This window comes from Malaclemys terrapin, chromosome 13, assembly GCF_027887155.1.
Source record: "Malaclemys terrapin pileata isolate rMalTer1 chromosome 13, rMalTer1.hap1, whole genome shotgun sequence".
In the NCBI taxonomy this organism is placed as follows: domain Eukaryota; kingdom Metazoa; phylum Chordata; order Testudines; family Emydidae; genus Malaclemys; species Malaclemys terrapin.
Genome location: NC_071517.1, coordinates 40,021,883 through 40,047,559, shown reverse-complemented (window position 1 = coordinate 40,047,559; position 25,677 = coordinate 40,021,883). Strand labels below are relative to the sequence as shown.

Here is a 25,677-nt window from a genome sequence, read left to right as displayed (position 1 = left end):
GAGTGCCAGAACCTCCCCTGCCCCGCCTCTTCCCCTGAGTCCCCACACCTGCCCCACCTCTTCCCCCAAAGCTCCTCCCTCATCCACTCCTCTTCCTCCCTCCCTGCCCAGGTCAGGAGGGACTTGCCTGTGGAGCCGGGGCTGAGATGCCCCAGGTGGTTTCCCCCACTCTTTACAGAGAACAGGGAGTGGCGGGGGGGGGCAGCCCACCCAGAGCCTGTGGGGCAGCTAGGCTCCAGGGAGGGAGCCATAAGCACCAACTCTGTGGGTGCTCCAGGGCTGGAGCACCCACAGGGAAAAATTAGCGGGTGCTCCGCACCCACTGGCAGCCAAGCTCCCCCCTCCCTGGCCTCCTTCTTCCCCCCAGCACACCGCATCCCCGCTCCTTCCCCTCCCTCCCTTTCAGCGCTTTCCCACCCTCCCCCCTTTGCCTAACAACTGTTTGGTGGTGCTTAGGACTTTCCAGGAGGGGGAGGAGCGGGCGCACAGTGAGCTCAGGGGAGCAGGCGGAGAAGAGGCAGGGCAGGGGTGGGGACATGGGAGAAGGGGGGCAGGGCTGGAGTGGGAAAAGGCAGGGTGGGATGGGGACTTTGGGGAAGGGGTGGAATAGGGCTCGGGTAGGGGCGGTACAGGGGCGGGGCCAGGGAGGGGGGTCGAGCACCTACCCAGGCTGAGGGGAAGTCGGCGCCTATTGAGGGAGCTGCCGCTGGAGATGATTGGGCTCTCGGCTCCCCACACTGTCCCTCTTAGGTTGGTTGAAGAGCTCCTTGGCAGGACACGCCCCAGTGAATGAAGGAGGGTAGTGTGGACATCGGCTACTGCAGCAATTACTGTGGTGGCTGTAAGTCAACCTGATATACTGTATGTACTCATTCATAAGCCGAATTTTTTTAGTAAAAAAGGGAAGCACCAGAGAAGGGGGTCGGCTTATGAACGGTATAGAGAGGGGAAGGGGGGACACAGCCCCTCCCCCCAACAGAGGGAGCAAAGAGAGGCAGCAGAGCCAGAAGGGAAGAGGTGGGGCCAGTCTCTCTCCACTTCTGGCCACGCTGCTCTCCCCCCAGCCTCTGAAGCAGCTGCAGCTCCGGGGCTGGCAGGCTGCAGCCGTGCCGTTCGGCTCCGCCCCCCAGAGCACCCTGTGGCCCTGCCGCCCGGCCCAGCCCGCTGGAACATGCTGCGGCCGCGCCTGCCGGAGCAGCTCCAGCCAGACCAGAGACATCCTCCCCTGGCCCTCCCCAGATAAGGTGGGAAGGGATGGGATGGGGAGTGTGGGGGTCTGGGCTAGGGGTGGGGTCATGTGGGGGGTGGTCACAGGGGTTACTCCCCTGACCCCCAGCTTCTCCCCCCAAAAAAGTTTCCCCACCAGTTGCTGTCCCGACCCCTCAGAGTAAGCAGTTGGCGCACCGGGACACTTTGTTTACTTTTGGGAATGGCTGAGCCATTACAAACATTGAATCTATCTCCCCTTGTAAGTATTCTCACACTTCTTATCAAGCTGTCTGTACTGGGCTAGCTTGATTATCACTTCAAAAGTTTTTTTTCTCTTACTTAATTGGCCTCTCAGAGTTGGTAAGACAACTCCCACTTGTTTATGCTCTCTGTATGTGTGTATATATATCTCCTCAATATTTATTCCACTCTGTATGCATCCGAAGAAGTGGGCTGTAGTCCACGAAAGCTTATGCTCTAATAAATTTGTTAGTCTCTAAGGTGCCACAAGTACTCCTGTTCTTTTTGCGGATACAGACTAACATGGCTGCTACTCTGAAACCTTTGTTTACTTTTGTTTACCTCGAGCGTCCGCAGGCACGGAGGTAAACCTACCATCTCGGCCTGCCAGCGGCTTATCCTCATGGCCCGGGAGCCAAAGTTTGCTCACCCTTGAATGAACGGGTCATAAAATTTTTCCATTTTTACTTATCCATCTTGTGGGGGGTCGGCTTATAAACGAATCGGCTTATGATCGAGTATATACAGTAGGTGGCATAGGTCTGAAGTGCAGACTCATAGACTTTAAGGTCAGAAGGGACCATTATGATCATCTAGTGTGACCTCCTGTACAATGCAGGCCACAGAATCTCACCCACCCACTCCTGTAACAAACCCCTAACCAATGTCTGAGTTACTGAAGACTTCAAATAGTGGTTTAAAGACCTCAAGGTGCAGAGAATCCTCCAGCAAGTGACCCGTGCCCCACGCTGCAGAGGAAGGTGAAAAACCTCCAGGGCCTCTGCCAATCTGCCCTGGGGGAAAATTCCTTCCCGACCCCAAATATGGTGATCAGTTAAACCCTGAGCATGTGGGCAAGACTCTCACTTCTTATACTCAGACCCTTTATAGTCTTTGCTGGGTGATGGCCTCAGGCAACTCCATGAGCTCCAAACCATCCTTCAGATGAATTATAAATGTCTTTGTTTACCCCCTTCCTCCTATTGGTGGATGGCCAGATAATAGTTTTCTAATACAGATGGTCAGTTCTTTGTCGTCTCTGAGGAGTTAGTCTGTGGGCGTTCCCCAGAACAACGACATGTTTCAGTAACAAATAAGGTTACCATATGTCCTGGTTTTCCCAGACAGAGCCTCTTTTTTGAACCTGCTTTCTCTATCTGAGTGGGGTTTTCCTATAACAACAAATGCCCGGAGGTTCTGCAGAGCAGACGGGCTGCAGCTCAGAAATAGCCCTGATTGGTCGGCTTCCCCATTGGTCTATTCCCTGGCATCCAAGGCTGATTGGTCCATTCCCCTGCGTCTGCAGCTGATTGATTGCTGCTGGATCCCACCCACCCAGGCCCCATCCCTGGGCAGGAGGTCCAGCAGGTAGGTGCTGAGGGACAGCTATCGCCGCATTCTGGGCTTGTGTCAGCGCCCTGCCACTGAGACCGTGACCGACACTGACCTCACCTCATCAGCACCCCCACCGCACCACCCCCCAGCACCCACAACTGTACCCCCCCAGGCTCCCACCCCTCATCAGTGGCCACTTTTTGGGCACCTGGAATATGGTCACCCTAGTAACAAACATACAGTAAAATCTCCCCATTCTACATGCACTGGTGTTGCATGCATTTCAGTGGCATAATATTCAGCAGCCCATGAGTTTTCCAATGATCCCACACCAGGCACTCTTTGTACACTATATATCAGAACCATACACAAGTGGGGAGCATGGGGAACAAGGGGTTAGTCACAAGAGGGATCAGTGTGGGGTGAGTGGGGCAAAGAGATTCTCTGTCATCACAACACAGGACACTGCGGTAGAGGGGGAGGGGGCGATCAGCTGGGCTGTCAGGTTCCTCATTTCCCTCTGGCCTCAGTGATGCAGGTCAGCCTGGCTTCAAAGCTGCCCAGGTCTGTTGATATCCCTGGCTCCCTTCTTGCCTGCGCCCAACCTCGGCATCTCAGCAACAGGGAGATGCTGTCCACTCCCTCTATTATTTTGGGGGCATCATTCATGATCCTTTAGATTTCAGGGGCAGCTTCAAATGACACTGACAGCCCAAGTCTAGTCGCTCTTTGGCTCTGATGCAGCGAGTTCACAGTTCTCAGCCTCAGTCACCTGGCTTTGAGGAGCAAACCCAGCAGTTTCCCAGCTCTGTTCCCCCACCCCCCCTTCTCCCCGTCACACGGTACCTCACATCACTGCAGGGATCAGGCAGTAACTTCATTCCTCCATCTCTCGCACTGTGAATCTAGCTCGCACCATCAGTGGTTGTGCTGAGAGATACTGATCACTGTCATTGTTCAAACCACAGAAAAAAATCTCATGACAAAGATGTTAGATAAAGATTAAAATAACAAAAACTAAAAAAGGACTATTTGGGCAAATTATCCTTTGTCTCGTAAAGTCCTCAGTAAATCTGAGCTACATCCTGTCAAATTAAATACCCATGTATGTGACCAAATGGCCTTCACAAAGAGGAAAAAACCCACAATCCAGGGTGGGCTATAAAACAATTTCATGTTCATAAAATGAAATCTCAGAGAATCATTTAAGACTCAAAATCAGGAAAATAAATGTACCCATTTTCTTCTGTAGGGGCTAAACCAGGTTCACTTCTCGCCTCATTATTTGGTTGTATTAGTTGCAAACGTTTTAGCATCATTATACTAAAAGAAAGAGAAAGAAACACAAATCTTCCCATCTACAAATGATCTGGACTAGCCTAGGAAAAAGCCGGGAAGCAATTTCACAAATAGATGCAAACAGGGCTATAGGATCTGAAAGGTCAAACTATGTTTTAGATTCAATGGGATTTCCCTGCCCACTCCCAGATCTGTAACACTTCCTTCTCCAGCCCTCTGGAGTCTAACTTAGGATCATAGACATCAAAACTATGATTCCTAAGCATGGAGAGCCAGGGACATGGTAGTAAGTGACACCTTGGTAGGTGAAGGGGTAGAACGGGGACAGGATAAAACTCTTCATCACTTGGACAGAGGCTGCTGTGTGGAGAGTGGAGGGTGATGGTGCTGGGGGAGGGAGGGAAACCCTCAGACTCACCCCATCGCTCTGAAATAACACACCACATTTTACTGTCTCTTCTCCCACATTTTTAGCATCTAGTTAATTCTGGTGCATAAGCCAGAAAATATAGAAACACTAAATGCTTGTCAGCGGGGCCTGGACTAATGTGAGACTATCTGGGAATGAGACAATCCAGCCCCACAAGGGGAACTCAGGGACTAATTATCACTCTGCTAATGGGTGGGAGTCAGAACACGTAAGTAAGCCTTCGATTTTCTTACAGAGATAATGGAAAAGTCACGGAATTTGTGACTTCCAGAGACTTCAGCCCGTGGCAGCTCTGAGCTGCAGGGTCCCCCTGCTGTCCACAGTATCCGAGAGCTCCCCACAGAGCTCTGAGCTGCTGCAGGCCATGGGAGTACCCTGTAGTACCCGGCTCTCAGGGGTGGCCTCCAGATCTATGAGTCGCAGCGGGTGGCTGGGACCCCCGCAGCTCCCAGCTGCCATGGGTGGCAGAGGCCCCGGAGCTCTGAGCCACGGGTGGCAGGGGGCCCATGCAGCTCACAGTCAGAGCCCCAGCTGCCATGAGACCCCAGAGCCCCAGTAGCAATGGGTGCTGCAGCCTTCTACCTCCCCATTTTGTCACAGATATTATTAGTAAATGTCACGGGCTTCTGTGAATTTTTCTTTATTGCCCGTCACCTGTCTGTGACTTTTACTAAAAATATCCATGACAAAATCTTGTCCTGAGCATCTTATGTGTAAGGCTGAGTTTACACTAGGAAATCTGGTGGAGGGTCACAGAGATGCGCTGGCTAATCCCAAACACATTTCCTATCATAGACAAATGCTCGGAAGCAGAGGTGGGATCTCTGGGCCTTCCCCAAATGGCTCTGTGGGAACCAGCCTCTCTCAGTGGTGCTGTCTGAATGAAGAGGGGGCAGGGAGAAGGGGCAGAAGGGGAGAGTGATGAGAGGCAGCACCTCGCTATCTCTATGCTCTCCCTCGCCTCTTATCCCATGATCCCCAAACACTCGATACCCCAGCACCCAGCTCCTCCTGCTTCACAGCTCCACCAACCAATCATTCAAGCCCCAGTTCCCTCCCCAAAACCCATCCTCCTGGTCCCTCAATATTTGACCCCCAGAATCCAGTGCCCTGGGGGATTTGGGGAGGGGAGAAGTTACCAGCCCCCAGGGACACTCCCCCTGCAGGGAACAGATCCATGTAAGTGGGGGAGCGCATCCCAGGAGCTGGTGGAAGATGGGGATGGGGACAGAGGTCTAGAGTGAAGGTGAGGCCTGGCCCAAGTGTCCTTCTCCTCATCTCCATGGCAGGGGGATCCCGGCTGGGAGGGGAAGGGAGAGAAGGGAACTTCAACCAAACAGAGGGAGCGTCTGGAGGAGTTTCTCCCTCTTCCTTCCCCCACCTTTGGCCCATCTGCTCAGCTGCCAGACAGAGCTTAAACCAGGCAGAGCCTGAGGGTCACTGACCAGTTGCTGCTCGGCTGCTGCTGTATCCTCGCCCCAGCGATGGGCAGCCGGAGCCTTGGGAAGCAAACCACCCTGATGTGTGTGGGAATGAGGAAATGGGTTTGTCACCATGGCCAGCCCTAGCCAGGGCACTCAGAGAATTTCCCTGCTGTGTGGAGGAGTCTCTGATGTCAGCTCCACTTGGAGCATTTTCCACACTGAGAACATCTCAGAGGTTTCTTCCCTGTGCGGATTTGCAGATCCCTGATACTCCGGGAGCACCAAATGAAGCTTCCCCGACATTGAAGGTCTCTCTGTTGTGTCGATCACTGATTCAGGAAGTCAAATTGAATCTTTTCCTCCAGTCAAGCTATTTCTAGGGTCTCTCACCCTTGTGGATTTTCTGATGTTTGGTGAGCTCTGAGCTCTTATTGAAGCTTTCCCCACAGTCAAGGCATTTATAAGGTCTCTCTCCTGTGTGGATTCTCCCATGTTGAGTAAGCTGTGAGCGCCGACTGAAAGTTTTTCCACACTCCAGGCATTTATGGGGTTTCTCTCCTGTGTGAGTTTTGTGATGTGTATTAAGGGTTGATTTCAAACGGAAACTTTTTCCACACTCAAGGCATTTATAGGGTCTTTCTCCTGTGTGGATTCGCCCATGTTTAATAAGGGATGAACTTTCCATAAAACTTTTCCCACACTCAAGGCATTTGTAGGGTCTTTCTCCCGTGTGGATTCGCCCATGTTTAATAAGGGATGAACTTTCCATAAACCTTTTCCCACACACAAGGCATCCATAGGGTCTCTCTCCTGTGTGGGTTCTCTGATGTGTAGTAAGCTTTGAATTATGAATAAAAGTTTTCCCACACTCCAGGCATTTATAAGGTCTCTCTCCTGTGTGGGTTCTCTGATGTGTAGTAAGCTTTGAGTTATGAATAAAACTTTTCCCACAATCAAGGCATTTAAAGGGTCTATCTCCTGTGTGAACTCTCTGGTGTATAGTAAGTTGTGACTTCTGAATGAAGCTTTTCCCACAGTCCAAGCATTTATGGGGTCTCTCTCCTGTGTGGATTGCCTGATGTCTAGTAAGTTTTGTTCTGTCCACAAAACTTTTCCCACAGTCGAGGCATATATAGGGTTTGTCACCTGTGTGGATTCTCTGATGCTTAATAAGGACTGAGTGGTGAATGAAATTTTTCCCACACTCAAAGCATTTATATGGTCTCTCTCCTGTGTGGATTCTCCTATGTTTACTAAGGTGTGAGCTCTGACCAAAAGTTTTCCCACAGTCCAAGCATTTATATGGTTTCTCTCCAGTGTGGGTTCTCTCATGTTTAATAAGGTCCGATCCCGCATTGAAAACTTTCTCACACTGAAGGCATTTATAGCGTCTCTGTCTTGTGTTCAGACATGGATGTCTAATAAAGTTTGAGTGCTGAATGAAACTTCTACCACACTGAAGGCATTTATATGGTCTCTCTCCGGTGTGGATTTTCCTATGTTTATTAAGGTGTGAGCGCTGACTGAAAGTTTTCCCACAGTCCAGGCATTTATGGGGTTTCTCTCCTGTGTGGGTTTTCTGATGTGAATTAAGGGCTGATTTCAAATTGAAACTTTTCCCACACTCAAGGCATTTATAAGGTCTTTCTCCTGTGTGGATTCTCCCATGTTTAGTAAGCGATGAACTTTCGATAAAACCTTTCCCACACTCAAGGCATTTATATGGCCTTTCTCCCGTGTGGATTCTCCCATGTTGAATAAGGGATGAACTTTTGCTAAAACTTTTTCCACACTCACGGCATCGATAGGGTCTCTCTCCTGTGTGCAGTGTCTGATGTGCAGTAAGGTGTGAATTCTGACTAAAACTTTTCCCACACTCAAGGCATTTATATGGTCTCTCTCCTGTGTGCAGTCTCTGGTGTATAAGAAGACATGGCTTCTTACTGAAGCTTTTCCCACAGTCTACACATTTATAGGGCTTCTCTCCTGTGTGGGATCTGTAATGTGCCATAAGCGATGACCTCTGACTAAATCTTTTTCCACACTCCAGGCATTTATAGGGTTTCTCTCCTATGTGCAGTTTCTGGTGTGTAATAAAGTTTGACTTCTCACTGAAACTTTTCCCACACTCTAAGCATTTATAGGACTTCTCTCCTGTGTGGGTTCTCCAATGTTTAATAAGGCTGGCACTGAAACGGAAACTTTTCCCACAGTCAAGGCATTTGTAAGGTTTCTCTTCACTGTGAATTATCTGCTGTACTGTGGTTTCCTTGGGATCCTTGCATCCTCTGCCACGTTCAATAGATTCATCCAGTTTCTTCCCAGGATAGTTTCCCAGATGCATCTCTGATCTGTGTTGATCTCCCCAGGCATTTCCCTGTTCCAAGCACTGGGAAAAATTCCCTTCAGCTCTTCTCAAAACCAACTCCTGCGATTCCGCTTTCCCAGGAACTTCCTTCTGATGATTCTCCTCCTTGTTCTCATTCACTGTCCTATCACCTGCTGGGAGAGAGAGAATCCAGACACTAGGAGTCACTGCCTGTGCCGGGGAGAAAGGACAGAAAGGGGAATAGCAAAGAGGGAAAACACAACACAGTGACTACTGGGGAGATGGAGACACTGGATTCTGCCTCCACATCCCACCCGAACACTCCCACGGAAGGAAAGTCATGGAGGAAATTCCCGACAGCTAACAGGATGAGTGGGAAGCTGTGACTGATATTTGCCTTCATAATATGACACCTGCTAACTGCAGCCCTGACCTGGGTGAGACGGGGCAGAACTGAGGGCTCTGGCTCACAGCACATTTTGGGAGTCCCAGCTTTTTCCTTCACTCTCAAGGTGGTTCAGTCTCAGTTTCCCTGACTCCTCACCTGTGCAGGAGCCTTTTGGGCTCTCCCTTTCTTCATCGGCCTGGAGATCCGGGACCCATGGCTCTTCCCCTCGTTCCAGCCGGGCGATCAGGTCAGGTTTGGGAATGGGGAATCCTGCGCAGGGGATGAAATCAGGCAAGTTCAGGGCACATGGAGCACTGGTCACATATTTCTCACAAGGAACATTCCCTGAGTTTAACCTGACCCTACAAGGGACTGTGGTAACTCAGACCCTTTGGGAGCAGCAGATATCTGGGGGTGGGGGTGGGCTGTTGTCACACTCTCACTAGGAGTTCTCAGGGTAGATGCGCTCTGGGGGACTTTCTGGCACACGCAGCTCTGGTGTTAAACTCCTGCCTATTTCCAAACCAGCACATAGGTGCTGGAACCAGCAGTGCTGGGGGAGCTGCCGCATCTCCTGCCTTGAAGTGGGTTCCATTATATCCAGGGTTTCCAGTTTGGTTCAATGGCTCTCAACACCCCCACTGTACAAACTGTGCCAGCACCCCTGAGCCTGCAGCACCGAGAGCCCTTCACAGGGATGGAGCTAGTCCCAAGAGGGCCAGTGAACGGCGTGTGAAGGAGAAATAATACAGACAGGGCAATACCCTGCTTCTGGCCCCTGGACAGCTGGAGAGATGGGGATGAATTAGCCTGTCCATTCGGTTTCTCTCTCCCCTGTCCCCTTGCATGGGGTATGGAGATGAAAGTATCTCTCACTGTGGAGCTGTGGACTCTACCAGGGGTTCCCAATCTTTTTCTCTCTGAGGACCCCCACCATGGTCTAAAAATGCACAGCCCACCTCTGCCACACCAGCTGTTTTTTGTATATAAAAGCCAGGACCAGCATTAGGGGATAGGGAGCAGGGCAAATACCCAGGGTCCCACACAACATGGGACCCCGCAAAGCTAAGTTGCTCAGGCTTTAGCTCCAGCCCCATGCAGTGGCGCTTCCGCTTTGTGCCCTGGGCCCCAGCAAATCGAATGCCGGCCCTGCTTGCCGGCCCCCCTGACACCTGCTCGCGGCCCCACAGGGGCCCCTGGTTGAGAACCACGGCACTATGCTACCCATTCCTTCCTAATCCAACCAAGCAGAGTCAGACATACAGACCCCACGGCTTATAGTAGCTCAGGGCACAGGAATCCCTTACCCAGCGAGGTCACCATCTCGTAATTCTCCTGCATGACATCCCTGTAGAGGGCTCTCTGAGCGGGGTCCAGCAGAGCCCCCTGCCCCTGGGTGAAATACACAGCCACCTCCTCGAAGGTCACTGGCATCTGGAACAACAAAGAGTCTTGCACTGACTACCTGCTGCCCCAGCCACAATCCCACTAGTAACGGGGGAGGAGGCCTGGGGAAGCAGAATACGCCCACCCCCGCTCAGAGCAGCCAGGGGACTTCAGGGGGTGGAGAGAAGGTGAGAGCTCCTTGTCCCTCCCAGCAGACGGATCAGGGCAGGGTCTTCTCATTTCTTACACGCCTGCCAGCCGCAGGCTGATACAGGAAGCAGAGCTCTGTGTCAGCGACGGGGACAGGGATCCCAACAGTTTCCCTTCGTATTTCACAGCAGCCTCTGGCCAGTGGGGTCAGGCTCCAGCACTGGGAGTCTGGTCAGTTTTCCCAGCCCTGCCCAGGGGGGCGTTTCCTGGTTCAGAAATGGGGGAATCCCTCCCCCCCAATGGGCCTGTTCTGCACGGCCGAGGCTGGCTTATCCTGCCCGGCCCCGCATATAACGGGAGCTGGCGGCAGCTTTCCCGGGCCCAGTGCAGGGAATCGCAGCCAGCTCCGCTGGGAGCAGCCTGGGGCCAAACCTCCCCCTGCAGCCCGGGGGTGACGGGGGGGCGGATCTCTCTCACCTTCCCTCCGAGCGGGGCCCCCTGGGGCAGGGGCCGGGCCGGGAAGGGGCCTGGCCGGGCTGGGGGCTCTGCCCTGGGAGAGGCTCCTGGGGAGCAGCGGGAAGGGCCCTGCTGGAGATTCCCCTCTCCCGGCTGCAGCCCGGGCTCCGGGCTCCCAGCACCAGCCGCCGGGGCTCGGGGATCTCGCCAGGAGCCTGGAGCCAGAGTCCCCGCAGCGGCTGCGAGTCACTTCCTGCTGCCGGGCCTGAGCCCAGCGATCGCTCCCCCCAGAGCCGCCTCCCAGCTGCTCCTGGGTCCTAGTGATCAACGCAGCGACCTGCAGCCCCCCTGCTCTGGACTCTGCTTCCTGGGGCCCCCACCGCCCGTGGGCACGGGCAGCTTCTCCCCGCATTAAGGAGGCATCGTGCATAGAAGTGACTGGACAGAAAAGATACATCCAGACCCCAGGGAGGGGGGAAAAGGGACATTTCTAATGGAGCCTGGGGATTGTTCCAGAGGCGCCCCAAAATCCTCAAGCACTTGGGGGTGAGATGTCCTGGTCCTAGAGAGGCTGCCCAGGGGCCTTGCAGCAGGAGACACATTTCTCAGGGGTAGGGGACCAGCTGCTGGGACCCAGGCACCGGTGGGCTGGGTGGGGTGCCGGGGGGGCTAACAGACAGGGTGTGGGGAGCCAGCAGTGGAGCAGTGGCTAAAACCTGAGGGTGCTTCAGCACCCCTTGTACCACTAGGTCCCGCACCTATGGCCCCAGCACCTCTGGGCTTGGCAGTTCCTACCTCTAGCACATCTGGGCTTGCTACATCAATTATGCATATCACCCCCACTCCCCCCAGGAGTTTCTGCCATAGGACTTGAATAGATAATGAGAATGTGTTTACATCTCAGGTAAACAGACCCCTCAAACTAAAGAGAGGGGGTGTGACCCCATCCATTGCACCAGAGGGGGCAGGAACTAAAGTATTTGCCTTTTAGCACAGCTCTGGTGGGGGAGAAAGCAGCAGGCCCCTGCCCTGAAACAGAGGTCTGTCGCCTGGCTCACAGCTCAAAATAGACTTTTGTCTGGAGGTCACCCTCAGAAGAATCCATTTCAAAGGTTCATTGGATTCTGAAAGAGATCAATCCAACTGCTGTGTTTAAATTGAACTGTTCGGTGACTCCAGGGGAAATTAACAAACTGTTGTCTCTTGACTCAAAGTTCTGACTGTTCCAGAACAGGGCTGTACTTTACAGAAAACCCCTTCCAGGGGACCTTGGGGCTGGGCAGAGCCGGAGCTCTGAAACCTGGCAAGGGGGGAGGATCTCGGACCCCAGGCTCCAGCCTCTGCATCTGCTCCGCTAATTTTATCCCTACAGCCTGAGCCCCTCTCCCTGCCCCCACCCCAGCCAGAGTCAGCTGACCCCCACTCTGAGACTTGTTGCAGTGTCTTTTGCTTGAGTTTTGGTTTTGTTTTATTTTTGCAGTGTAGATAGACATACCCTGAATGAGGCAGGGTCCTGTGTTAATGAGCGCTGCAGTGTGTGATCCTGTCATTAAAGGTCATATAATAATGCACAGACACAAGGGGGCTGAATTAACAAGGCCCAGACAGTCTTGATTCCAGCCCTGCCTCACACTGCTCGACTTCGCAGCGTTCAGAACATGCTTTTACTGTAATATTTTGAGGGTAAAGTGGATAGAAATCCCCTCCAGTTTTCCTGCTCTACCATAGAATTATGTAATAGGCGGATATTACATCCTCCAATCTTGCCCCTTTTCTCCCCAATAATCAAATATTGTGGTCATGGCCGTCCCTAGCTATTTGGGTGCTCTATGCGTGAGGCCCCAGGCCTCTTCCCCCCCCAGGGTCTGGGAGGCAGGAACTGTAGGGGAGCACTTTTGGGGGTCCCACAGGCCCAGTGTGGCCCAGGGGCTTAGCGGGTGGCCGGGAGCAGCCCGCTTTGCTTTTCTAGCCCCGGCCCCAGACGTGTCACTCAGGAGAGGGGGCTTGGGGAAGGGATCCCTCCCCCGTGCCACGCTCACCAGCAGCAGCGCGAAGTGGAGCAGCCCGGCCCCAGCCAGCCCTACTCCGCCAGCTTCCAGCTGTGGCGCTCAGCTTCCCACCACCCCCTCCTCCCCACGAGCGACTCAGCTGGGGCTGGGGCAAGGGAAGCGGAGTGGGCTGGGGCCACGTCGCTCTGCTTTTCACCGCCAGTGAGTGAAGGGGAACCTTTCCCCAACCTCCCCGCACGCAGCAGGAAGCAGAGCACCGTGGCTGGGAGCTGGCGGAGTGGAGTGGGCTGTGACGGTGGCGTAGCCAGGTTCTAAGTGCAGGGGGAGCAAACATAAAAAAGGCGCCCCACCTTGGCTCCTCCTCCAGCCACTCCACCCCCCCTTGGCTGCCTCCACCAGTCGCGCTGCGCTGCGCCCCCCGCCCTTGGCTCCTCCAGCCATGCTGCGGCCTTGGAGGGGCTCGGTTGGGGGGGGCCGGGCGCAGGGAAGGGGGGGCGGGCGGGTGCTGCTCACTTCTCCTGCGGGCTGGGGGAAGCGGAGCAGTGGGGCGGGCAGCAGCTGGCGAGATCCCCTCTTCCTGGCAGCTTCCTGCTTCCCTAGGCCCGGGCAGCCCAGCATTTTTTTCAAAAGCGGCGCCTGCCGGGCCGGCGCTGGGCTCCTGCAGGCAAGGGGGGGGGGAGGCGGGCAGCACAGCCGGACTCCGGAGGAGCCATTGGGGGGGCGGCTGACGCGGCCGGAGGAGCAAAGGGGCCGGCTCCTCGGCCATCGCGCCCCTTGCTAATGCTGGGCTGCCCGGGCCGAGGGAAGCAGGAAGCTACCAGGGAAAGAGGATCTGCCCGCCAGCTGCAGAGCGCTCGGCTGCCGAGCCCTGAGCCACTGCAGGAGGTGGCCGCGGCGATGTTGGGGCCGCACTGAGCATGGGGCGTGATGGCCGAGGAGCCGGCCCCTTCGCTCCTCCGGTCGTTCCCGCCGCCCCCGCCCCTTGCCTGCAGGAGCCCAGTGCCAGCCCGGCAGGTGCTGCTTTTGAAAAATGTGCTGGGGGAAGCGGCTGCTTCCCCTGAACCCCCCTAGCTACGCTCCTGCTCCTGCAAATAGAACTAGAGGCCAATAATCTGATTCTCTTCTCACAACAATTTTACACTGGTGTACACAGGTCACGTGACACCAGCGGGATTACTCCTGATTAGCACCAGTGGGAGGGAGAGGAGGATGAGCCCCATGGCCCAGTCAGACTGTTCCTGATTTGTACTGGGGTCAGGGAGAGGGGCACAAGTTCTTAGAGAGTTTTATCTTTATGGGAAGTTTGAGGAGCCTGTGACAGGGCAGGGATGAAGTTGGCCAGGTGACCTCACTGTGCATTTCCATCCCAGATCACGTCTGCCTCACCTTTACCTTTAACCTTACCTCGGCAGTTGGCAGCCATTTCATGCAAAACAACAGAAACTGGGGGTGGGAGAAACTAAATTGTATTTTATTATTCCAAAGGACAAGCAAAAGACAGACTCCTTTCCCCACCCTCAGCCCAGCCCACAGCTCCACCCAACTCCCCCATGCACCAGCAACTTTTACACACTGGGAGAAAAGTGACGGGAAGCCGGGAGAGGCGCTCGTAGCCTGTCACAAAAGCAAACACCCCAAGAGCAGGGAATCCAAAGAACTCAGGTTAGAGGGGTGAGTGGGGCAGAGACAGTTTCTGTCATCCCCATATTGGAGACTGCGACAGATGGGGAGGGGGTGACCAGCAGGGCTCTAGTGCTCCTCATCTCCCTCTGGCCTCACTGATGGGGATCAGCCTGGCTTCAAGGCTGCCCAGGTCTGTTGACATCCCCGGCTCCCTTCTTGCCTGCGCCCAACTACGCAGCATCTCAGTAATAGGGAGACGCTGCCCCCTCCCCCATCATTTTCCTTGGGGTGTTGCTCAGAGCCATTTATATTTCAGGGACAGCTTCACACAATGCTCAGGCCAAGCCTAGTCTCTCTCTGGTTCTGATGCAGCGAGTTCACAGTTCTCAGCCTCAGCCCTCTGGCTCTGAGGAGCAAACCCAGCCATTTCCCAGTTCTGTTCTCCCCATCCCGACGGTATCTCACATCTCTGCAGGGATCAGACAGTAACTTCATTCCCTGTTTCAGTCTCTGTGTCTGAGTGTAAATCTAGCACTCAATCTCGGTCTTTGTGCTGATATTGATAATCATCATTGTTCTAACAACACAAAAATCCTGTGACAAAGGGCCGAAAAAGGTCAAAATACAAAGGGCCATTTGTGTTGTGATTTCCTCAATAAATCTGAGCTACACCCTGTCAAGCTAAACTAATACCAAAACGAGTGACCAATCGGTGGTCAGGAAAAGAGAAAAACCCACAATACAGGGTGGGCTATAAAACATGTTCATAAAGTGAAATCTCAGAGAACCTTCAGATTCAAAATCAGGACAATATATTTACCCATTTTCTTCTAAAGTGGCTAAACCTGCTTTACTTCTCGCCTAGGGTGACCAGACAGCAAGTGTGAAAAATCGGGACAGAGGGTGGGGGTAATAGATGCCTGTATAAGCCAAAACCCCAAATATCAGGACTGTCCCTATAAAATCGGGACATCTGGTCACCCTATTCTCGCCTCATTATTTTGTCATGTTAGTTACACAAGTTTTAGCATCATCCTAATAATAAAAACAAAGCAGCTTCCTATCTAAAAACGATGTGGACTAGCCTGGACAAAAACTGGGAGCAATTTTACCAAGAGATGCAAACAGGGCTGTAAGATCAGAAAGGTCAAAATGTGCCTTCAGATTCATTTGGATTTGGACACTTTCTGTCATGGAGAGCCAGGGACACGGTGGAAAGTGACATCTTGGGAGGTGCAGGGGTAGAACGGGGCCAGGATAAAACTCTCCATTGCTGGGACAGAGGCTGCTGTGTGGAGGGTGATGGTGCTGGGGGAAGGAGGGAATCTCTTGGACTCACTCCATCGCCCTGAAATAGCACAGAAGCGAAAACACCACATTTCACTGTCCCTACCTAAGGCTGTGCCACAGCCTATGTAGCTCTGCGCAGGTGCTCAGGGAACCTGCCCGGGGACCTGCCATGGTGCCCCTCCCCCAGCCCCAACTATGCTGCAGCCCAGACCTGCTGGGGTGGCCCCTCAGCCCCAGCTATGCCGTGGCCAGGGCACCCCTACCCGGCCCAATGCCAGCCGGGGTGGCGGGGCATAGCCCGGACCAGCCACAGCAGCCCGGCCCGGACCTGAACCCAGCCCGGACCCAGCCACGGCGGCTCGGCCCTGTCGCAGGGCGCCCCTCCCTAAACCCAGCCCCAGGCCTGTCACCTCTCTCCCCACCATAGCCCCGGAGGACTCTGGTGGAGGGTCACAGAGATGCGCTGGCTAATCCCAACCACATTTCCTACTACAGAGAGCACCTCTGTGGCTGATGCTGCAGAGGTGGGATCTCCAGGCCTCCCACAAAAGGCTGTGAGAATCACTGCAGCTCAGTGGTGCTATCTGAATGCAGAGGGGGCAGGGAGAAGGGGCAGAGGGTGTAAGTGAGGAGAGGCAGCACGTCTCTGCCCCTGTGATCTACCTAACTTCTTATCCCCTGATCCCCAAACACTCGATAGCCCCAGCACCTAGCTCCCCCTGCTTCCAGTTCCTCCAGCCACAACCTTTCAATGTCTAGTTTCCTTCCAAAATACCTCCTTGTCCCTCAACCTTTAATCCCCCAGAACCTAGCGCCCTGGGGAATTTGGGGAGGGGAGGAGAGGAGTTACCAACTCCATGGACACTCCCCCTGCAGGGAACAGCTCCAGGTAAGTGGGGGAGCACAGCCCTGGGGCTGGTGGAAGATGGGGGGCGGGGACAGGTGTCTAGAGTGAAGCTGGGGCCTGGCCCAAGTTTCTTTCTTCTTTGAGTGATAGTCCCTATTGTATTCCATGAGGATTATGCACATACACTGTGCCCGGAGCTTTTCAAAGTAGGAGTGTCCATTGGTCCACGCATGTGCCCTTGTACCACCTTGTGGGTTCACCCCAGGCAATAAGGGGTGGGACAGACCGACCGCATCTTCAGTTCCTTCTCACCGCCACAGGATCCAAGTCACTGCTTCTGCTGTCTTCTCATCCTGAGTGCTGCACTGTCCAATCTTTCCAGGAAGACTGTTTTTATTCTTGTACATAGGATTTTACTATTTTTGTAGTAATTTTCTTGTTTCTAGAAGGGAACTTCAGCCAGGCAGAGAGAGCATCTGGAGGAGTTTCTCCCTCTTCCTTCCCCGCACCTGTGTCCCATCAGCTCAGTAACCAGGACTGCAGCAGGGAGGAGGGGCTGATCGGGGCTTCTCCTCCTCTGTCTGGGGTTTGCTTAGACCAGGCAGAGCCAGTGGGTCACTGACCAGCTGATGTTCGGCTGCTGCTGGATCCTCACCCCAGGGATGGGCAGCTGGATTTTTGGGAGCCAAATGCCCCTGATGTGTGTGGGAACGAGGAAACGGGTTTCTCACCAGGGCCAGCCCTAGTCAGGGCCCTGAGAGAATTTCCCTGCTGTGCGGAGAAGTCTCTGATGGTCCAACATGCTGTTAGCGCCACATGGAGCATTTTCCACACTGAGAACATCTCAGAGGTTTCTTTCCTGTGTGGATTTGCGGATGCCTGATACCATGGAAGCACCAAATGAAGCTGTCCCCACATTCAAGGTCCTGCTGTTTTCTGTATCGCTGAAGTGTGAGCTCGGATTGAATCTTTTCCCGCAGTAAAGCTATTCATAGGGTTGCTCTCACCCTTGTGGGTTTTCCGATGTTTAGTGAGGTTTGAGCTCTTACTGAAGCTTTTCCCACAAGCAAGGCATTCATGAGGTTTATAGCCCGTGTGGATTCTCTGATGTAAGATGAGGTTTGATCTGTGCATGAAACTTTTCCCACAGTCGAGGCATTTATAGGGTCTTTCTCCCGTGTGGCTCGCCTGGTGTCTAATAAGAGATGATCTGTGTGGGAAACTTTTCCCACAGTCCAAGCACTTATGGGGTCTCTCGCCTGTGTGGGTTGCCTGATGTGTAATAAGGGCTGATCTCCGTGTGAAATTTTTCCCACACTCCAAGCACTTATGGGGTCTCTCTCCTGTGTGGATTGTCTGATGTCTATTACGGGCCGATCTGTGTGTGAAACTTTTCCCACAGTCCAAGCACTTATAGGGTTTCTCTCCTGTGTGGATTCTCTGATGTGTAACAAGGCCTGATCTCTGTGTGAAACTTTTCCCACAATCGAGGCATTTATAGGGTCTTTCTCCCCTCTGGATTCTCCTGTGTTCAGTAAGGTCTGATTTGTGGCTGAAACTTTCCCCACAGTCCAGGCATTTATAGGGTCTCTCTCTTGTGTGGATTTGCCGATGCTTAGTAAGGTTTGAGCGGTTATTGAAGCTTTTCCCACAGTTCAAGCATTTATAGGGCTTCTCTCCTGTGTGGATTGTCTGATGTGATATAAGGTCTGTTTTCTGAATGAAACTTTTCCCACAGTGCAGGCACTGATGAGGTTTATCTCCAGTATGAATCCTCTGATGTCTAATAAGGTGTGAGCTCTCAGAGAAACTTTTCCCACAGTGGAGGCATTTATAGGGTCTCTCCCCTGTGTGGGTCCTCCAATGTCCAATGAGGTGTGAGCTACGGCTAAAACTTTTCCCGCAGTCCAGACACTTATGGGGTTTCTCTCCAGTATGGATTGTTTGATGTGTAACAAGATGTGATCTCAGAATGAATTGTTCCCCACACTGGAGGCAGTAGTAGGGTTTCTCTTCCTGGGGATTCGTCTGCTGGGCTGTGGGATCCTTGTCTCCTCCCCCATATATAATAGATTTGTCCACTTTCTTCTTTGGGTGGTTTTCCAGCAGCCTCTCTGACCTGTGCCAATTTCCCCAGGCTTCTTCCTGTTCCAAGCACTGGGATAAATTCCCTTCAGCTCTTTCCACAAAGGTCCCCTGTGGTTCCACTTCCCCAGGAACTTCCTCATGATGACTCCCCTCCTCCTTCTCACTCACTCTCTCATCACCTGCTGGGAGAGAGAGAGAGACACTCCAGGAGAAAGAGGAATAGCTCAAAGGGAAAACCCAACACACTAACGCTGTGAAGACTGAGCAATTTGATTCTGCCTCTACTTCCCACCCAAACACTCACAGGGAAGGAAAATTGGGAAGGAAACTCCTGCAGCTAACAGGACGGGTGGAAAGCCGTGAGTGATTTCTGCCGACTAGAGTCCTGCCCTGACTGAGACGAGGCAGAACTAAGGGCGCTCGCTCATCGCACATTTTTGGGTTTCTCAACTTTTTCCTTCACTCGCCAGATCGTTTCTCTGTCAGTTTCACTGAGTCCTCACCTGTGCAGGTGCCTCTTGGTATCTCTCTTTCCTCGCAGGCCTGGAGTTCGGGGATCCACGGCTCTTCTCCTCGTTCCAGCCGGGTGATCAGGTCAGGTTTGGGAATGGGAAATCCTGCGCAGGGGGTGAAATCAGCCCAGATCAGGGTGCATGGAGTATTGCGGGAGTGTGTGTCACAAAGGGCATTCTGTGAATTGAACCTGTTCCCGTGCTGTGCTGAGAGAATTTGGAATCCATGGAGATGGGAACATAGCTGAGCCCCCTTGGGAGAGGCAGATGTCTGGGGAGGTGGGGAGAATTGTTACGCCCTCACTAGCAGTTCCCAGGATCTGTGCACTTTGAGGGCTTTGCTGATGCACACACAGCTCTAGAGTTAAACCCCTGCAAAGCTCAGAGCCCTCCCCATGGCTGGAGTTATTTCCAAGGAGGGAGGTGACCAGGAATTCTGTGAGCAACCGAGAAACAACACAGACAGGATAATACACAGCGTCTATCCCCTTGAAAGCTGGGGGGTGGGTGGGGATGGTTTAGCACATCCATTAGGTTTTGGCACCCTGGTCCCACTGCAGGGGGTTTGAAGATGCAAGTTTCTCTCACACGGCAGCTGTGGATTATGGAACCCATTCTCCTTCAATCTAACTGACCAGGGAAGAACCTGACCAGAGTCAGAAATGCAGTCCCAAAACTTTCTAATAACCAAGGGCACAGGAATCCCTTACCCAGTGAGGTCACAGTTTTGTAATTCTCCCGCATGACATCCCTGTAGAGGGTTCTCTGAGCGGGGTCCAGCAGAGCCCCCTGCCCCTGGGTGAAATACACAGCCACCTCCTCAAAGGTCACCGGCATCTGAAACAACAAGAGTCCCCCAGCCACAATCCCTCTAGTCAGACAGGAAAGGAAGAAGAAAAAATAAACATCTCGGAAGCTCTGGGAGGACAACAGTAGCAGAATCCCACCCCCACCCTGCTCAGAGCAACCAGGTGGCTTCAGGGGGTGGGAAGAAACTGAGAGCTCCTTGTCCCTCCCAGCAGATGGAGGAGGGCAGGGTCTACTCATTTACCATCCACCTGCTAACCCGCAGTTGATACGGGAAGCAGAGCTCTGAGCTGGGGACAGGAATCCTGACAGCTTCCCTTTGTATTTCACAGTAGCCTCTGGCTAATGGGTTCAAGCTCAAGCACTGGGACTCTGGTCAGTTTTCCCAGCCCTGCTCAACCCCCCAACGGGCCTGTTTGGAAAATCAGGCCCAGGTTGAACCTCTCCCAGTGGGTTTATCAAACCCTGTCCCCTCCCTCCCTGCCTCACGCTGTGTGTTTCCTGCCCCTCCCTTTCCACAACAACCCTCCCTTCAGCTCCCTGAAAATCCCCTACCTGATCTGGCTCCAACACAGCCATTTCCCTTCCCTCTCCCGTGGGAATACGGGCAGATCTGGACCAAAACCTGGATGTGATTCTCCAGCCTATCTGGGTGAGAGGGGAGATTGGGGAGGTTACAGAAAGGGCTTGAGTCCATTTCACACCCCAATTCCCCCCAGGCTCTCTCCCTTACTCCTGGGGGAATTATGCGCTAGTGTGCATGCACAGAATTTATGTCCCACGCAGATTTCTTTGTTTCCCCGCACAAAAACTGATGGGGAAGCAAAGGGAAGCCACAAAAGCGGTCATGCGACCCTCCCCAGCAGTATGTTCCTGGTGCGCAGGGCAGCTGGCAGAGAGGTAAATCACTGTGGGGCGGATAGGGTGGTTCCTACCCTGCACTGGGCTCAGCTGCTTGTCCCGGCTGGGCTGCGGAAGATGGGACTTCCTATTCCCCGGCACAGTACCCAGGGCATGTCAGACACACCCGATTTCTCCCCTGGTATAGGAAGCTCTGCAAACTCACCCTCCCACCCACGCTTCCTGCACCCATTGCTCCTCAGCTGCAGGGGGATGGATGACTATACAGGGAGCTTCTCCCCCATCCGCCCAACCCCCGTGCATCCAGACCCCCTCACACCCAGACTCTTCCACTGAGCCTCACCCCCCTCTGCACCCAATGTCCCCCGACAAGCCCCACTCCTCCTGCACCTTGACCACCCCAAGGAGCCACCTGCACCCGGATCCCGACCCTACTGAGCCCCAACTAGATGCACCTGGATCGCAACCCCACTGAGCCCCACTCCCCAGCATCTGGATGCCCCCATTAAGCCTCCAACTCCCAGACCCCCGGGCTGAGATCTATCCCCCACCCACACTCTGACCTCACCCTGTTGAGCCCCAACCACCTTCACCTGGACCCCCCCCCCCCGCAGAGTCCCATTACTGTTCCACCCAGAACCCTGCAACAAGCCCTTGTGCATCCAGATCCCCCCTCACATGGATCACCCACTGAGCCACCCAGATTGCTCCACACAGGACCCTCTCAACCCACACCTGGATTCCCCCCACACCAAGCCCCTCCACACTGGGATCCTGCCTTGCTGAGCCTGCCTGCCCACACCTGGTGCACCTGGCACTGGGGGCAGGCCTGGTCCTTGCGCTGTGTCAGGGTTGGGTGCAGCCTCACCACTGAGTCCGTGTCCTGGAAGGGGGGAGCTGCACTGTAATCTCCCACCTCTGTGCAGCCCGTGGCCTGTGCTCCCTAATGCCCATGCTGGAGCCTCCACATTTATTTGACAAAAAAATTGCAGAATTTTAAAATACTGTGCACAAAATGTTTATTTTTTTGGTGCAGAATGCCCTCAGGAGTATCTCCCTGCAGACAGATGCTCTGGACTCTGCCATGCTGGGAAGAAACCCAGTTAGTTTATTGCCACCCAGGCCAGGCCCCTCCCAGCAGAACTGAACCCCCCGGGGCACTTTTAAACTGTCCCAGTTAGAGCATCCCTGAGCCGAATGCTAGAAAAAGAGCACAATCAAAGGAGACACTTTGGGGGATTCCCCCTGACACTGTCCCCAAAGGCAGCACATCCCCCCACCTTCCGAGCAGCCCAGTGATTCAAGAGAGACAGCACCTGGCTTTCCTCTCTCAGCTCCTCCTCTTGTTCCCAAGAGAGTCAGTCTGTCCAGGGGAATGGATCGGGGCAGGTCTGGGAACTGGGAACCTCCCTTCCCGCTTACTGCTCCTGCTGCCCCTTCCAGTCTGGTCACTCTCCGTTTCCATCACCTTCCCTTTCTCCCCTTCCCTCGGTCTGGGAGAACTGATTCTGCCCCGGTTACATGGGCGTTTGCTCTTCAGTAGATTGATCGGTTTGAACTTGGCTGTGTGAGGGGCAACAGATCTGGGAGCCGCAGGCACAGGGGGAGCCTCCCCCTCTGGTACAAACTCACCAGCAGGTCCCGGAAAGGGGCCCTTTGTGCAGAGTCACTTTCCTGCCCGGCCCCAGCCCTGTCCCCCAGGTCTCTCCGTCACCTGCAGGCTGCGGCTCAGGGGCTGGTGTCAGCAGAGACCCAGGCTGCCCCTGGGGCTGATTCCAACCACCAAGAAAGTTCCCACCTGGGCTGGGCAGCGAAGGGGCTTTGATGAAGGTCTCTCCCAGGCTCAGACTCTGCTGAACAAGAAACAGCGTCTCAGTCTGGGCCCCCTGCTCAAAATGCAGGAGGCAGGAGCTTTTGATCCGGGGAGCTGCACTCCAGGGCTGTAATAACATGAGCAGGGAGAGACACACACCAGCCTCCTCCTCTCCCTTAGCCACTAACCGGAGCCCTCTGGTGGCCCTCTGAGCCTCCGTGTCCTGCCCCTGCAGCCCCCAGGACAGGCAAGCAGAGACTGATCTCACTGGCCCATCCGCACACCCCCCGTCAGAGCCGACAGTGACTCCGGTCTGACTCCGGTGTGGCTGAGATCTGAATCCTGCCCGGAAATCAGAACAGGGCCCTGGGCAGCCCCCAACACTCAGGAGACAGATCCCAAAATCATGGGTTTGCCTTAAAATATGAGAGGGAGAGGGGTTTGTGTGTGTGTGTCTGTCTCTGTGTGTGAGAATTTGCCTTGTAGCTTCTGAGCCCTGAGGGGTTAGTCCCCTTGTTTGAACAGTTTCAGGAGGAAAAAAAATCCCCACTGCCTGCTGGGCAGGGCAGCCCCTCAACATCTCCTGTCCCATGGGCCGGAAGAGCTGCCTTTGTATCTCTCCCCACCCCTCTGCCTTCTCCCTGCCTCTGTCTCTCCCGTCCCCAGCCAGTCTCCCCACATCCCCCCTTTCCGTCGCAGTGCCCCCCACATCTTCCCTCTATTCCAGCCTCGTTCCCTCAGCCCCATAATTCCGCCCCCTGCCCGGTTCCCCTGCATCGCCCCATTCTCCCTTCAGTGCAACCACTGTCCCCCCCATCCCATCCTTCCCCCTGCATCCCACTTCACCCGCCTCCTGCCCCCGCATCCCGCTCCCCCCGCCTGCCCTCCTCCCCCTGCAGCCCGGGGGTGACGGGGGCGGCGGGTCTCTTACCTTCCCTCCGAGCGGGGCCCCACCGCGGCCGGGGCCGGGAAGGGGCCCTGGCCAGGCTGGGGGCTCTGCCCTGGGAGAGGCTCCTGGGGAGCAGCGGGAAGGGCCCTGCTGGAGATTCCCCTCTCCCGGCTGCAGCCCGGGCTCCGGGCTCCCAGCACCAGCCGCCGGGGCTCGGGGATCTCGCCAGGAGCCTGGGAACCAGAGTCACCGCAGCGGCTGCGAGTCACTTCCTGCTGCCGGGACTGAGCCCAGCGATCGCTCCCCCCAGAGCCGCCTCCCAGCCGCTCCTGGGTCCTAGCGATAAACCAATCCCGCTGCAGCCCCCTGCCCCAGACCCTGCCCCCTGGGGGCCCCACCTCCCCGAGGCAGGGCAGCTTCTCTCAGAGCTATGTAGATCTTGCCTGGATCCCAATAGGATCAATGGGGGGACAGAAGGGAGACGTGCAGACCCCGGGGAGGGGGCAGAAGGGGGGTTTCTAGGGAGACTCGTGTTGTTCCAGAGACTCCAGGGGCGAGGGAGCCGGGACACTCTGTGTGTGATTCGCTCTGATAACAGACTGGCACAGGGAGCAGCTGGTCAGAGCTGGTCTCTTGTCTCCACACCACACTCGCTGGCTACCAGCCCTGCGCAGGAGCTCCCAGCTCTGCTCCCCTCCCTTGGGTCATGGAGCTATCAGAGGTTTGCCACTGGGTTCTGCTGGTTACTTGTAGGTCCAGATGAACCCACCCCTGGGCTCTATTTAAACCCCTTCATGTCTACCCCCTTCCCAGGGATCCCCTCTGCCCCTCTCCCAGCTGGCTCCCCTGTGTGGGCACTGACCGCAGCTCCCCATCGGGCACCTGGATTTCAGCAGCAAAACTCCTGTTGCTCTGAGTCAGGGACTGGTGCTCTGCCCACTCAGGATTATCCCGTTTCCCCCTCATTGTATCCTGGCTCTGCACTGCTCCCCAGAAGCGTTCAGCAGGTCTGGCTCCTATGGGAGGGGGGAGAGGGGGCATGGCTCCACACTCTCGCCCACAGGCACTGCGCCCCCAGCTCCCATTGGCCACAGTTCCCGGCCAGTGGGAATGAGAAGCCAGTGCTCAGGGCAGGGGCAGTGCACAGAACCTCATGCTCCCCTGACACAGACCTGGGAGCCGGACCTGCTGGCCCCATCTGGGGCACAGCGCAGTGCCAGGACAGGTAGGGCCTAGCCTGCCTTAGCCCTGCAGCACTGCTGACTGCACTTTTAACGGCCTGGTTGGCAGAGCTGACCAGAGCCGCCAGGGTCCCTTTTCAACCGGGTGTCCTGGTCGAAAAACAGACACCTGGCAACCCTAATGGGAAATGCCAGCCAGAAGGGATTTCCACTGCAGATGAAACATTTTCCCTACCAACCCCTAAAAGAGTCGGAAAAGCTGAAGAATTGGCAGCTCTGTTCTGAGCATGGGTAATAGGCTTAGCCTCCCCACGCGCAGCCACCACCAGACGCCTGAGCTGTGGTGGTCCTGCCTGCGGTCCACCTCTTCCCCTCCTTGCTTCGCCCCTTCCCCGAGACTCCCACCTACACGCTGCCTTGTGAGTCCCTTGTCTCTCGCCCACTCCACCTTCACACCCCCGGAGGTTCCCACTGCTCCCTGTGTCCCCCCTTGGGGCACCTTGGGCAAGTGTCTTGTGCTGGTGCACAGGCCGGCTTGGGGTCAGGCAGGTGCTGGGTTCGGTGCTCCTCCAGCCATGATGGAGAGGGGGGGATGGCTCGGGGCTCTGGTGGGTGAGGGGGGCTGGAAGGGGCAGGGCCTCAGGCAGAAGAGGTGGGGCCGGGGGGCTAGCCTCCCCAAAGGGGGGGTTTTACCCACGGCCCATGGGTATGACATGAGCTCCAGTGTTGACCGGAAAAGGGTGCATTGTTCTATGAGGGCAAGGCCTATCGGGCCTGACAAACTCACTACTCCTCATGCATTGCTTTCATAGTATTTATCCACCACGGGTCATGGGCAGTCTCTAATAAAGGCTCATGTCACACTGTTCCTCAGGATCATTGCAAGAAGTGTGGGCAGATGATCTTTAAGGAATATGCTTATATACCAGAAACTGTTTTAAAGTCTGAATCCAGGAAGAGTTGGCAAACCGGTTTTATCAGACAAAGGTATATCCCGTGATCTTTCTCCCACAGTTCATAGGTAGATGAAGCATTGTAAGGAACACAATGGAAGTCCTGTTTGCATATAGCAGTGGTTCTCAACCAGGGGTGCACGTATCGCTGGGGGTAC

At 54.8% G+C, this 25,677-nt stretch overlaps 1 protein-coding gene and 1 pseudogene across 1 annotated transcript in view; one reads left to right on the top strand and one right to left on the bottom strand.

Annotated features, from left to right (window-relative positions):
- Window positions 1-25,677, top strand: part of LOC128847462 (zinc finger protein 345-like) — a 430,467-nt gene that overhangs the window by 211,886 nt on the left and 192,904 nt on the right. The gene's annotated exons all lie outside the window — the stretch shown is intronic.
- Window positions 3,776-25,677, bottom strand: part of LOC128847848 (zinc finger protein 850-like) — a 34,073-nt pseudogene continuing 12,171 nt past the window's right edge.